This window comes from Erithacus rubecula (genome assembly GCF_903797595.1).
Source record: "Erithacus rubecula genome assembly, chromosome: Z".
Lineage (NCBI taxonomy): Eukaryota > Metazoa > Chordata > Aves > Passeriformes > Muscicapidae > Erithacus > Erithacus rubecula.
Window position 1 is genome coordinate 22,095,622 of NC_136661.1, and position 14,756 is coordinate 22,110,377.

Consider the following 14,756-nt stretch of genomic DNA (forward strand, 5'->3'; position numbering starts at 1 on the left):
CTTGGGGAGGTATCTCCAGCCTTAGGGGCTAAGAACAATGAACTGATAATTTGCTGCTGAAATAACTGCATTCATTTCAATAGCTGTAAACATTAACAGTTGTTGTCAGTGGTGTTATTGAACAGGCAAACAGCCTTTTTCTGACAGGCCAGGAGGCCTTGTGGTGCCTCTAACAGCAGACAGTGACATTCAGAGCAACACACTGCAGCTGGGAACATGCAGCTCTAATGAAAATGACAGAGAAAAACACATGGCCACCTATGCTAATCTTTTTCATCTGTAACCAGAGGCAGCTGCATCAGGCCAAGCTCTTTCTAGCCTTGTAGATTTTGGAATTACTTTTCCCCCAAGAACACAATGTTCTTGAGCTATTTCTTCTGCACACAAAGTTTGAATAGGTTTTGTTTTAGCAGTGGGTTGCTGTGGTTTTTTTTGCTTCTTGTTCTTGTGCAGTTTTTGGAATGTTCATCCCAAACTGGCTAGGGAAGCTAATAGTATTATACCAGTAAAAAAGTGTAATCCTTTCTTCAGCCTATAATAAAATTCCAGATTTAAAGGCTGTTTCATTATCAGCCATTTGTCCTGAGTGTGTAAGAGCCCACAGGCTGGCTCACAGTCTTTCCTGAACCCCTGGTATTGTTTATCCTCCCTACTGAGACCACCTAGTTTATTTGCAATGAAGTGAATTTGTAACTGCATCCATACACAGACAATATGGACAGAGGGAAGTCAGAACACACAGTGTAACGTGGCAAATAATTCAGTGTCAATATATGGCTTGGTAATTGTCACACACATAACTGTTCTTGATGGGGTTTTGGTGGGGTTTTAGGTTGTTTTGCTGTCATAGCTGGCAGTTCTATGGAAGCTGATGATTTTTTTTTAATTTAATAAAACTTATTCCAGAAAAATGAAACAAAATTATCTTTTCAAGTTAAGACTGTTTTGAAGAAACTGCTGTAGCTCATTAGAATTAATTTTCATGATCTATTTAAATTTTGTTTCCTTTCATAGAAATATAGACATTCATATAAAGTTGGTGTTTGCATGCCCTTTTTCATGTAGGTTAAAAGCTTTTTTCCTTTATTCCTAGATTGTTCACACTTTGTCAAATGTGATGAAGGAACTGTGCTTTTCATTTCACACTTTTCATTTGCTTCCAATACAGAGAAAGGGCAACGAACATCACAGAATTAATACACAATTATTTCATCAGAAAGGCAGCCTAAAATTCAGAAAAGTGCTCCAAGAAAGTAAAGGATTTGGATTGCAACCAGACAGTGACAATAGGATAGTAGAGCTATAAACAGAAAGGAAAAATACAGGCCTCCATTTTGGTGGCAGCATTCCAGTACCTGCAGGAAAGTGACTGGAGGACGAGGGCAGGCTCTGCATGCTAGGAGGACAACAGGCAAATGTTGAAATAAGAGGGGTTCTCACTGAGCATCAGGTGCTGCTTATTCACCTTAAGGACAGTCAGGCAGTGGAACATGCTGCCTCAGAGATGTTGTGCAGTACCCATCCTTTGAGATTTTCATGCTGTTAGTGGATAAACCCAGAGCAACATGTTCTGGTCTCGTGTGTAAGCGCCTTCAGCAAAGGATGGATTAGAGATCCTCCAGCATTAATTATTCTTTAGTTCTGTGGGTTTGTGCTGTTCTGCTAAACCTTAATAGGTCCCACGAAATTTAGGTGACACTGCTGGGTCTTTCTGTTGTTTTTGTTTTTGATTTTTAGTGCATTTTTTTACAATATGCTTCCACACAGGCACAGTCTTTTTCTGTGTTCAGCGTTTCCCAAATTAAATGAATCCTGTGTGCATGTCCCACACGGTCACCTCTGTTTTTCTAATCCTTCATTAGCAGGGCTCTCAGTAAGAAGTACTTCTTGTACTTAGCTGATCTTTTCAGTCTTGGCAATGAGATTTACCTGTCATATCTAACTTAGTGTAATTCAGCACACGCAGGAGAACATATGGATGTCACGCTTCTTAACCTTGTAGGTTTGTTTACTCAAACATTTAAGCTGCAAATGTTCACAGGACTTCATGGAGTTCTAAACAAACATGTACTTGGTTTTCCACATTCCACATTAAACAGCTGTTGTAAGTCTAGAGTTAAGGTCACCTAGCTTTTTTGGCTTTCCTACCTGTGTTCAGACAAACAATATTGATTGCTCTTCAAGAACATTTTTGGAACATGTTTTTAGGACATTTCTTTTGAAAAGAAAGTTAAACAAATACATGCTTCTGCAAGTCTAATTTGACAAACAGAAATAGTTGGCTAATTTCAGGATGGCAACACCACAAGTCCTTATATGCAAACTTTCAATGTTTAATATGCAGCTTATGAAGTATCAATTAATTGCCAAGTATTTGATTTCTCTCAAAAAACAAAAAAAAATGCAGAGGTAACTAATTTGATCCTTTTCCCCCTAAACCAGTCTTTTAATTCTCAGCCTCCACTCCCTTCTACATGCTCACATGCACAGATACACACAATAGGAGACAGTTTTCTTTTCACCTTTGTCTTCCACAATTCTACTACATGTCCTCTCTCTTGCTCTTCAAAAGTCCTTGCTTGATCCTCTTTCATTCTCCCACCACATCTTACTCATCTGAATAGACAGCTCCATCTGTCTTCTTTGTAGTAATTGCCAAACGAATCTACAACTTTCCTTCTGACTTTTGTCCAAACAAAACTCCTGGCCTGTCTCTTTGACATTTCTTTGTGAGTTTGTCACCAGCAGAGCAAGCTAGACAAGGCTCAAAGACAGTTCCTAATCAGTCACACAAATCTCTCTGTTTTTCATGTTCTTCCTTAACTTCTGTAGCAGTCTCAACCACCTTGCCAATTAAGCAGCAAATAATTTGTCACATTTGAATTCAGATCCAGGCTATCTTGCACATTTTTTTGCTTTATTATTCTTAAGTATTTTGTTTCCTTTCTTCAGATCTCTTTGTGTATTTTACATTAAGCTGCCACTAAAATAAAGAGAAGATTTGATCAAGGATCAAGCAAACCTTGTTCCTTCCCATCTAAGTACCTTAAAGATGAACCTGTAGTTAGAGTCTGTCCTTGATATACTTTTTTTTGTCCCTTTAACTCTTGCATTCTCAGCCATAATGGAAAAAAAAAGAGGACTACAGAACAATTCTGGTCTAGAGTATTGCATGCCAAACCAATTAGATATTTGGGACTGATTTTACTAGAATGAGATGATAATTTAACTTATACCTCCTGGTTTCTAGGCAAATGACCAAGCAAGTCCATTATTACCCATGTGAGACAATAATTTGTAGTCCACATATTTTTTGAAAGCCTGTGCCCTCTTTGCTCAGATGGCAACACATAAAAAGAGAACTGCATTATCAGAGTGAACAGAAACACTGTTGCAGACTTACCAGAAAAATAAAATTAAACTATTCCTGAATATTTGAATCATGAAACTGCTATTGGTTTACTAAGGAAGTTAACTGATCACACAATCTATAGGCCTCATTCCTTCAAACATTTTATTATACTGTTGTCCAGTATAAATCATTTATAAAAGTATATAAAGTTCCCAAAGCTAATATAAATATATTTTTTTCTAAAAATTGTCAAATGGAGCAGAGGCCCATTAGTCATCCAGAGATCCCAATTAGTATTTCTGCTGATGTGAAAGGAAGATTGTGCCAAATTTACTTAACATGGGGGTCCTTTTGGCAAAAGATTGTTAGACTGTCAATATATGTGTGCTGGCCATTCAAGCCAACTTGTGTAGATGACACCCATTGACATAAGTTTATCTCCAGCCCAGCCATAACCTTTCAGTCTCTTGGCCAGTGAAGTATAATAGAGGATATCAGGAAGAAGGAAGCTAGTGTTAAAGTGAAATAAGATAAAAGAACTTCTTAGAAAATCAGGCTTTTTTAGTTCCACTGCATGGAAAAACATGGGGGTTTTTTTTTCTTCTAGACTGGTCTCAGCTTTAATCAGGTGTTATTGACGCATTTCAGAGCTTAACTTCTGTTGAGTCAGTATTGCAAAACTGTTACTAAAAGAGCTTTTGTTCTCACAAAATTACAGACTTACTCTATTCAAGGGCACAAAGTGTTATCAGTGGCCAAGAAGTATTCAGTGCAGCTGAGGGTGTAAGGATAAGCAATGTCCCAAGCCACTCATCATACCCTGACACCATCAACAAAGGTCAACACCACTGTGTAAAATGGAGTTATTTGAAAATAATTTTGTTTCATACCAGCTGTCTGTGATTCAAACTTCATCTCCTGGCTTAAGAAGAGGGATGGTACATTAATCATTACAACAACCAGTATGAGTATTTTCTTCCTCTGTGCTGCCATGGCAGAGCTGGCAGAGAACCCATTTCCTCAATTCACAATGTCTTTAGTTAGTGTATTGGTTTTGTGTGAGAAGGGTTTCGTAGCAGGGGATGACAGAGCTGGCTTCTGTGAGAAGCTGGCAGAAGCTTCTCCCACATCCAACAGAGCTAATGCTGGACAGATCCAAAATGGATTCACCACTGGCCAAGGCTGAGACCACCAGTGGCAGTGGCAGCACTTCTGGGATGAAAACTGCTGCACACTCACAGAAGGGAGAGAGGAGTGAGAATGTGTGAGCAGAGCAGCTCTGCAGACTGGGTCAGTGGAGGAGGAGGGGCAGGAGCTGCTCCAGCTGCCAGAGCAGATTCCCCTGCAGCCCCTGGTGCAGCCCCTGGTGAGGAGCTGTGCCCCCACAGCCCAGGGAGCTCTGGGGGAGCAGATCCACCTGCAGCCCCTGGAGGAGCCACACAGAGCAGGTGGGTGCCCAAAGGAGCCTGTGATCCCAGGGGAAGCCCGTGCTGGAGGCTCCTGGCAGGACCTGTGGGCTGTGGAGAGAGCAACCCAGCCTGGAGCAGGATTGCTGGCAGGACTTGTGACCCCACTGGGGACCCACAGTGGAGCAGCTGCTCCTGAGGGACTGCACCCCATGGAGGAGACCTGTGCTGAAGCAGTTAGCAGAAAGACTGCAGCCCATGGAAAATAGCAATGTTGAGTAGAAGTTTGTGGAGGACTGTCTCCTATGGGAGAGACCCCATGGGAGAAGGGGAAGAATGTGAGGAGATTGTCCTGTGTGATGAACTGACCACAACCTCCTCCCCATCTGCCTTCCCTGATTGGGGGTGGAGGGGGAGAGGAAGTAGAGAAATTGAGAGTGAAGCTGAATCTGGATAGAAGGGAGGGACTGGGGTAAAATGCTTTAAACTCTACTTTTATTTCTCCTTATCTGACTCTGAATTGATTGGTAATATATTCAACTTGTTTCCCTAAGTCAAGTCTATTTCGCCTCTGGCAGTAATTGGTGAGCAATCTGTTTCTGACTTACTGGACCCAGGAGCCTTTCCTTGTGTTTTCTCTCCCCTGATCCACTAAGCAGCTTTGGTGGGCTCCTGGCATCCAGCCCAGGCCAGCCCACCACAGCTGGGTGTTCCACCCAGATGTAGCCTAGTACTCTTTGAACATAGGGGGCTTTACTGGGTTTTAGTGTCAAACCTAATTGTGTAACTTAAGCTGTAGGAAAAATAGACCTGCATATTTTATAGATGCTATAAAGGACAAAGACTCATGTTCCTCAGAATTAAGATGTGTGCTGTCAATCTAGAATTTGTATAAAATGGTTATCATTAAGACATTCTGGGATATAGTTTCATTGCAATCAGTGAAAATTGCACTCAAATAGAAATGCTAAGCCTGTAGCTCTCGTTAGGGGTTACCAACCTGAATGCTAATGGAGGGAGAAAAAAATACCAAGAAATGACAAAGCTTTTATTTTCCATGCAGTTAGCCAAGCAGATGAACTTTCTGAAGAATGACAGTTTGTTCCCAGGTTGAGACTTTATATGACTTATTTAATGGTTTGGCTGTAAAGTCAAAAATAAAGTGGTTTATAAAGGAATTCAGCCATTCGCTGATGCCTTTGTTATGAGCAGATTTCCCCTAAAAAAGAAATCCAGTTTTGACTAATGGAAAAAGATCATATAAAATAAAATAGGAGATTAAGGATTAGAACCAGAATTTTCTGATCCTCCATGCCAGTTCTTATACATATACACCGGTGGAAAATGAGCATTGCAGAATTCTAAAGCAAAGTTCTTCTCAGAGCTGGTCTCATTATCTCTCCATGGGAATTAGTTGTATATTTCTCACTCAATGGAATTAGTTGTATTTTAGCTTTATTTTTCAAGTGTTGTCCTGAAGGGTTAGACAGCCTCAGGCTAAAGCACCTGAAGTTCTATCTGGAGTTCCCTAGTGGAAAAAAAACCACAGGCATACCACAATAAGTCCAGAAAAAGATGTCTAAGATAATTAAGAGATGGAATCATTCTACCAGGAAAACAGAACTTTCAGGGGAGCTTCATCAATGGGTAAATGGGGAAGTGAAGTAGATAAAGCCAGACTTTCATGTGGCATCCAGGGAAAGGACAAGAAACAGCAAGAACAGTAGTACAAGAAAATGCACATAAACATAAGAAAAAGCTCATCTACTGTGAGGGCAATCAAAGAGTGGCAAGGTCTGTCCAGAGAGGTTGTGGAATTTCTGTCCTTGGAGATATTCAAAACTCATCTGGACATGATTGACATGAACTGGTCAGCTCAGCAAACTGCTCTAGCTGACCCTGCTTTGAGCAGGGGACTACACATTCTCCAAAGCTCTTCTAACTTCATCCATTCTGTGATTTCTTGAAATCTTTGCCACAATTTCTGCCACTTGGATTTTTTTTTAGTTATTTACAACAAAATCACTACTACCAATGGCTCATCTAATGAATAATCTTCAATCCTTTGATCTAAAGTCCTCAAAGTATCTTGGAAACATTAATCACAATCAGCTTGGTAGCTATAAGTGTAGTTAAAAAGACACACATCTCAGTGAGATACCCATCCATTTTGCAGATGAGCAAGATATCAGAGACTCAGCTGTTGGAAGTAAAACCCTGGAACTGAGTTCTAATTCTCCCTTTTCATCAGCAGAATATACATGTGCTTTCTGATACTCACTTCTGTTGTCTCAAACTCTAGGATTGTATCAGGAAGACTTGGTGTCCACCATGATCTGCTCTCAATTATTTTCCCTCCTTTTATGTGGAGTTTTGTGTTCCAAAACTTGAACTTCCATGCTGGAAACTACAAGTAATGCTAGGTCTTATACAGCAGCAGCACCAGTAGTACATATCTAAACTGAGACTTTGAGTTTCAAAGATTTTGAACCAATGAAGGTTCCTACCAATTTCACTTGCAGACAACTTGGAGAATTGCATCTCATTTTAACATTTGCTGTCTGTATATCTGCACTGGTTTTTAACATAGTTACTGATACTATTGGTGGAGCAGTGCATTCTGCTGGTGGTTTACATCTACATTCAATGCCTTTACCCCATAATCTGTAGTATTTGCCTTGTCATGGTACCAAAAGAACAAATTATTTCCCATCCCTTGTAAAGGGATTCTAGTAAAAAGAATTCTAGTAAAGAATTGATTGTATATATTTAATGCACTAAGTGGCAAAAATGCATTAATTCAGTCACATAAAACTGATTTCATGTTAAAGTGTATACTATTGAATTTAATTCCATAGCAAAACAGACACTGAGAACTTGCTCCTAAGCCTTCAGATTCCTGAAGAGTAAAGCACTTTGTAGAGCAGTGTGGCTGGTTTTGTGTACTTGTTGACTTGGAGATTTTCTGTTTGTCTATACTGTCGTATAAACATAATTGTGAAACTCTTTTAAGTATACACAGGTTAAAAATGTAAGGACTCTTGCTCATGTTACATGTTTTGAGACCTAGAAGAGTGAGTGACCTTTTCCTTTCATCTGCATCTCTGCATATGTCAGTGTTTTCAAGCACCTGTTTCTCCTTTCAAAGAATTAATTTTGTTTATGTGATGAAAGAGCCGATCAATAAGAGTGGGAAACTGAAATAGTGGAGCACATTTTGAAATGCAGGGTGCATCAACAACTTGCAGAACCACTGTCCCTTTTCACTGTGGAGGAAGAATGTTAGAGAAATCCCTGTTGAAAGCACTGTCACCTTGATTTCTTTTTCATATCAAAGACTAAGTGGGCTGTGAGCAGTGGCTAAATGTTGCTGTGTTTATTTAACCTTCCAAAGTTTCCAGCTCTTATCTGGATAGGGTAATGTATCATTCTGACTGCACTTTCAACTTCCTCGGAGGGCAGCAACATATCTGTATGTGGGGTTAGTCCTGAGTGTTCAGATCTGTACGCCTGTGGCTGACTCTCAATCTGCATGATTTTGGGTGTCTGTGCATCCAGAGGAATTCACACTGTGGTCCAGAATAGAGAATTGAGGTAGGCTGTAGGCTTCTGAAGCAGTTTAAGATCACCAGAGAGGTAGCTGTTGAACTGGAAATACTGTGTTTTTTACTCAGCAGCATTTTTCTTTGAAGAATAATTGATCTGTATTGTTGAAGAGTTACTAATTTTTGTACCAATCAACATACAATATAGAACATAGCTACACAAATGTTTAAATGTTTACTTCACTCTGAAAGTGAAGTAAGAATGAGCTTTAGGAAAGCTGAGTTTAAAAACCAGAAAAATGGAATTCCAACCTAGTGGAATTCCATGTCTTACTTGGTCTACTTATTTTTGAAATGTATGTTTACATCGAAAGATTTCAAAATGCCTCAATCACCCATCCATACTGTCTGCTACAGATTTGTCCTCTTAAGGTTCTATTGCCATTTGTGTCTTGAAAGACCATCTTGAGGTAACCTCAAAACCTGTTCTTCATTCCGACAGCAGCTCTGCAAACTGAGTTCCCCACTCGCTCTCAGCTGCACCTGAGGGACAAAACTCTGTAGGACACAAGGAAAATTGCCTCTGCTATGCCCTTTTGTGGCTGGTTCTTAGGGCCTTAGTATTTTCTGTGAGCTCAAGTCCAGAGAAGAGCAACCAAGTCAGTGAAGGGTTTAGAGAGTAAATCCTGTGGAGAGTGTGTGTGAGTGTTTATTCTGGAGGAAGCTCAAGGGAGGCCTTATCACTCTCCACAGCTCCCTGAAAGGTGAGGGTAGCCAGGTGGGGGACAGCCTCTTCTCCCAGGCAGGACAAGTGACAGGACAAGGTGAAATTGTCCCAAGTTGTGCCAGTGGAGGTCAAGCATGGACATCAGGAAGAATTCCTTCATGGGAAGGAACAGGCTGCTCAGGAAGGTGCTGAATTTGCTCAAGAAATGACTGGACATGGGCTGGTTAACAAGGTGGAAATCAGTCACAGGTTGGACTTGATGATCTCAGAGATCTTTCCTGAGCTGCTTCACATCTGTTTTGTTCTGTGTGCTGGGGTTCTTCACCCAAGACTGGTTTATTGACAGCCTTGTCAGAAGTGTGACCATGTGTAGGAAGCTCAGATTTCAAGTAAAAGCAGATCTTAAGGAAAATAGAAACCAGAATGGTTTTGGCTCAAGGTTTCTACCATGCCCAGTTAAAAAAAAAAAAAAAAAAAAAATCTTGAAAGTCTTGTGCCAGGATTTTAACAGTGTCAGATCATATATTTAACATACTGTCAATTGGGAAAACCAAAGGTTATATGAAAAGAGGAATTTAAAACATGACTGTGTTACTCTTCAGTGATTTTTCCCTTCAAATTTTATATAGTTTAGGGCAGGATGCCAAGCAGATTCAGACATATGAATATAAAGGCATCACTGAAAAAGTAACTTGAAAAGATCCAGATAACAATAATGAATTAAAGGGTGGATCCAAGTTTCAGTAGAAATTACTATTATATCAACAGAGAAGGTCAGCCTTTATGCAAGCAAGAATTTAAAAGCCTTGTTGTTATTACCTAAAGTAATACCCACAGTTGCAGCATTTTTCCTCCTGCCATTTCATAAATGTCAGCATAAGGTTTTTATTCCAGGGATTGTGGAAGAAAAATAGTGGATTACACACAAAATTAATGTTTTTACCATTTGAAATGTGATTGGATAACTGGGTGTCTACAAAAAACCTAAAAATGAAAGTTGATTGTGTTGGGATACGAAACAAAATGGGTTGATAGTAATTATAGAGGCTGATAATTGATTTCTAGTGATCTAAATTACCATACTTAAAATTATTTCAGTACTTACTAAAATTTCCTGGTTTGCTGCAATGTACCATTAAGTCCACACTGCAGAGGGCAAGCATGAATTTTTCTGATGCTTACATCTTTTCTTTGATTCCTTGTAGATATGAAATATTTCTAAAATAAATGTCATTGCTATTTCAGACTTATTCAGATTTGGGGGGGGGAACATTATGACTTTATGAGATAGCCTTTGTAGGATTAAAATATGCAGCCTGACATTTCAGATGCTTGGGCATAAAAAAAGTTAATCTTTGTCTACCTGCTGTTATTGAAACTTTTTAGTATTGGTTTCAGTTTCTTTCAGGTAAAAATCAGATGGTTTTGCTTGTAATTAGCTCTGAAAGGATCACTCCAATACCCCCTTCCCACCTTCCCCTTTGGCCCCTAGGATGAATGTGGATTTATGATCTTGAAGAAACATGCCATTTCAAAGACAGAGGATGCCAGCATTGACTCCATGTTCCAAGGTTAAGCCATTACACTGTGTAATAAGGCCTATAAAACTTGGTAATTACTGTACACACCGTAGGTCCAGTCTGAGACTTTGTGCAAATAAGAAATTTCACAGCTGCTGAAGCTAAATATATATACAAAGATATTTGAACCAAGAATATTTGCTGGAAAAAAAACCAAGTGTAACTTGATGCATTGATACATGCTGTAGCCAAAATTTCTTCATTTTATTCTTTTTTCACCAAATAGCAGAAGTATACTGAAGAAAATAGATTTTGGCCTAGCGTAGAATATATTTTTTAATCCTTGAAATATTTTCTTGTCCAAATGGTAAAGTAGTTATTTCTTCATTATTTAACCAAGTGTGCAAATTCCAAAGAGGAGCTGGGCAAGCTGCTACATTCATGTTAATCTGGTTGGGCACATTTTTTGATACAGCAGAGGGAAGAGAGAAGCATTTTTTGGTCTAAAACTAAACACTATCCATAGTCTGAAACCCAACATCCTATAGTTAGTTGATCTATTTGTGAAACTGTTTTGCTTTTGCTGCACCATGAAGCTTCCTCTTTCTTAGCAAAATTAATTTCTTTAAATAGATTCTTGACACATGCTAATTTATGGTTAGAAATCCAAATATTACCATTTGTCAGTAGGAGATAGTGGTGTCATTGCAGTTCCTAAGGAGCTGAGCTAGTAATGAGTTAATGAATGAATGGGTTAATGAATGAATTCACTAATGAATTTACCTTTAACCTCAGAGATTGCAGTGTTAGTCGTTATTCTGTAAACAAGTGCATTAAAATCTCACAGTCTGCAGCCTCAGGGTCATTTCCTTGTACTTCAAAACAAAGAAAAAAGTCTAAGCCACAGTGCACCATAGCTGAGAATCTCCAAAGTTTAGCAACCTGAGTTGAAGACGGGGAGTAGAGCAGGTTAGTGCTGTACTTCACTCAGTTTATATATTCATTGTGGAGAAATCATAAGGGAAATTTGTACTCATGATCAAAGGCTGAATCCAATTCCCTCAGAATGCATATTGCAGCTTTTAGGAATGACAGTGTTCTTCCACTGCTAAACTTTTTTTTTTATTTTCCCTTGGGAGATGACAATCTATGTAGGATTTAACAGGTTGTGACAGAGCTGTGTTGATACTATTACTAGTTTTTACTGGTTTAGCATGTAGGAGAGTTCACAGTAGCTTGAACATTTCTATATAAAGACTCTCCTCATGAGGATATTGTGTATTTTTTACTGACATTAGCGATAGATGCCACCTACCTAAACTCCTGTAGAGAATAAGCTATTTATAAAGTGTGTTAGACACAAGTCTACTCAGACGTTAGGTACCCAAGTAAATCCATAAAATGGCACCAAGATTAGATCCAGGCATGATAAAGATACCTCTCTGTATATCCACATATTTCAGTATTAAAAGTATAATGCTTCAAGAGTGACAAAAGATAATTATTTTAAGTTCAGCTGAAGGCTGAAGGTTTACTATTGTTGTGTGCCCATTATTGTCAGCAATTTCTCTCAAATAATTTGGTTTAGATTTACCAGGGAAACATTCTTTCATTCCTTTTGCTAACCAATGTGCCACTCACCTGTACATGGCATCAATGGTGGCCCTTAGCATGCAACTGCAAAGCTCTTTTACCAAAAAGTTTGAAGCTTAGAGAATGTTTGAGAAATGTTCATGATCACAAATAATAGGACATAGAGTGGTTTTATCAGTTTGATTGTAGTAGTAATTTTTGGTAACTGTGTTCTTTCACAGAATAATTCTACAGTCACTTAAACAACTCGAATGTAAGTATAGAATATGTCTCAGAAAAACACAAAGAAACAGTGTTTTTTACAACCTCTTACTGAGGACCTCCTGGAAAAGAGAACACTAAAACCGAAAACAATTGTTGTTTTCTGCTCCTACTATTAGTACTGTTAATTACTAAGCACATTTGTGATTGAAGAAGAAAATTCACTCCCCTGCAGCCAGGTTCTTTCTTTCAGTCTTACGACAGTCATAAAACTTTGAAGACAGACTCCAGACTATAACCCAGCCAAAATGGGCTGTCCCACTAGGAGGGATAAATAGAGCCATGGTCACAGCTTTTTTCAGCATTGCCCCACTGATGCTTGCAGGTAGTAGGATGCAGGAGATGCTTCTCCATCCAACCCACAGCCTGAGTTCACCAAGAAAGGGCTGTTGGATGCTCATACGGGATCATGGAATACTTTCAAAATTGCAGCTTCATCTGACCTTCTGCTGCCTGGTCCCAATAGATTATTTCCTCTTTCCCACTTATTTGTCATTCCTCATTGTCTTATTCCCACTAATCTCTCACACTTATGTCCATAACTGTGTTCCCTTCACTACATTAAAAATCCTGTTCTTTTGCTTTCTCTGAAGTATTCATAATTTTTGTCTCTCTGCAATAAACCTCCTCACCTCTACACCAGCATCTTCCCCCAGAAATATCAAACTAACAAGATTTTCATACCATTTCATTACTCATTGAAATTCTGTGTATAATTAAAATGTATCAGAAATTTTTCATCATAACATAATTTTATTGGAAAATAAGAAAACCTACAAATATTTGATTAGATTTCAGAAAATACTCTACTGGAAAAGTGCAAAATAAAATGCTTTCTGTTATTTGGTGATACTTGATAATTTTGGAATTTTGAAAATTTTCATTTATTGACTTGGTTAAAAAAATATTTGTGACATTCTGAAATGAATTTTGAAATGAAATAAATTTGAAATTAAATAAAACTGACCCTTCATAGGCAGTTTCCAGTTTATGGGATATTTTGAAAACTTTTTACCAATAAAACAATCTCAACCCAAAAATATGCAAACTTGACCTGCTTTTTAGAACCCTTTTATCGGCACTTTATTATTAATTGGCCACTTATATTTTCAGTTCTTAAGAGGAGGAGCTCTTCTTTGTACAGTACCTAAGACAGCAGGATTCTGTCTTTGTTCTCAAGACTATCACTACAAACATGGTTTGAATAGTGATTGTTTGATGTAGAAATGCTTGGATGAGAGTCATTGGTCTGGTCACAGCAGAAGTTAAGGTTTGCTCTATTGTGATTCTTTCCAATCAGCAATATGATGGAGCCAGTGCTTATGGCACTGTTTCAACTTCAGTAACAAACACATTTTTTGTCAGTCACATTATGTAAGCACATGCCTCTAGTTCATAATATCACTTCCTGACAAAGAAAATAATGAAAGCAGAATAAAATTTGGTGGAAGGATAGAATTGTATGTTCTGATGTAGTACTAAGTAGTAGAAAGTTCTATTTAGCTTATCTTGAGTCAGTGTTCCCAGCATGCACACTCTCAAACAGATTTCTGTCCCCTCTAAAGCAGGAACCATTTACTGAGATCTATCTTTAAACTACGTTTCACCTTATGCCATAGTTGAGTAACTGCAAACATTATTTCCGCCATATTTGGCTGCACATTATTGATACATTTTTAAATATGCACATTAAACCCGCCATTTATCGCCCTCAGTTAAATCTGTTCCTCTCTAATGGCATAATGTCTAGCTGCCAAATAACTTCATGGTATTTTTATTACTCTCATTAGCTTTACTGAAATGGAGCCAAACAAAAGAATACCCTGGTAACTGAGTTATATATCTTCCCACCTGGTCTCTGGGAGATACAGACTTTTCTTACTTTTAATTAGAAAATAATCTATTTTGTTTCCAATTATTTATGGACTGATTTTGTTAGAAAAACAGTGATGAAGTTAGTGTTTTCAAAGTTAATTACTGAATGTATAAGTAGCTTTTATTACTCAGGCAGATAAGTTGCCCATCTAAATTCTTTCTTCACAGAATATTGTATTTGGAGTGGATGGCAGAGAGCAGGTGTGGGAACTGTGGTAGTTAAACAAAGTGGGTTTTTTGGTAAAACACTACATTTCAGTGTGCTAGAGTCAGCTCAATCAGTCAGGCCCATAGATGTGAGGCTGCTCTCAGTCTCTAGCCTCAGGTTCTGCTTGTACCAAAGCTGAGCACCTGCTCCCAATGGGCACAAAACCTGCACGGTGCCATGCACATCCACAATGCCCTAACACGTGCATCTACATATATGTGTGTGCATTTGCAATGAAGAAATTGAGTGCTTCAGTTGCTACTTTTAGA

General features: G+C 38.6%; 1 protein-coding gene across 12 annotated transcripts in view; it reads left to right on the top strand.

Annotated features, from left to right (window-relative positions):
- The window catches only part of PRLR (prolactin receptor), a 141,468-nt gene that overhangs the window by 104,837 nt on the left and 21,875 nt on the right, over positions 1 to 14,756 (top strand). Inside the window, exon 1 of one of the 12 annotated variants that reach the window (XM_079329850.1) lies at positions 5,215 to 5,342. The exons of 10 other annotated variants lie outside the window; for them this stretch is intronic. The gene's annotated coding sequence lies outside the window, so the exon portion shown is untranslated. Of the gene's footprint in view, positions 1 to 5,214; positions 5,343 to 8,227; positions 8,353 to 14,756 lie in introns of those variants that run through there. One more of the 12 variants, XM_079329848.1, reaches the window with a different exon arrangement.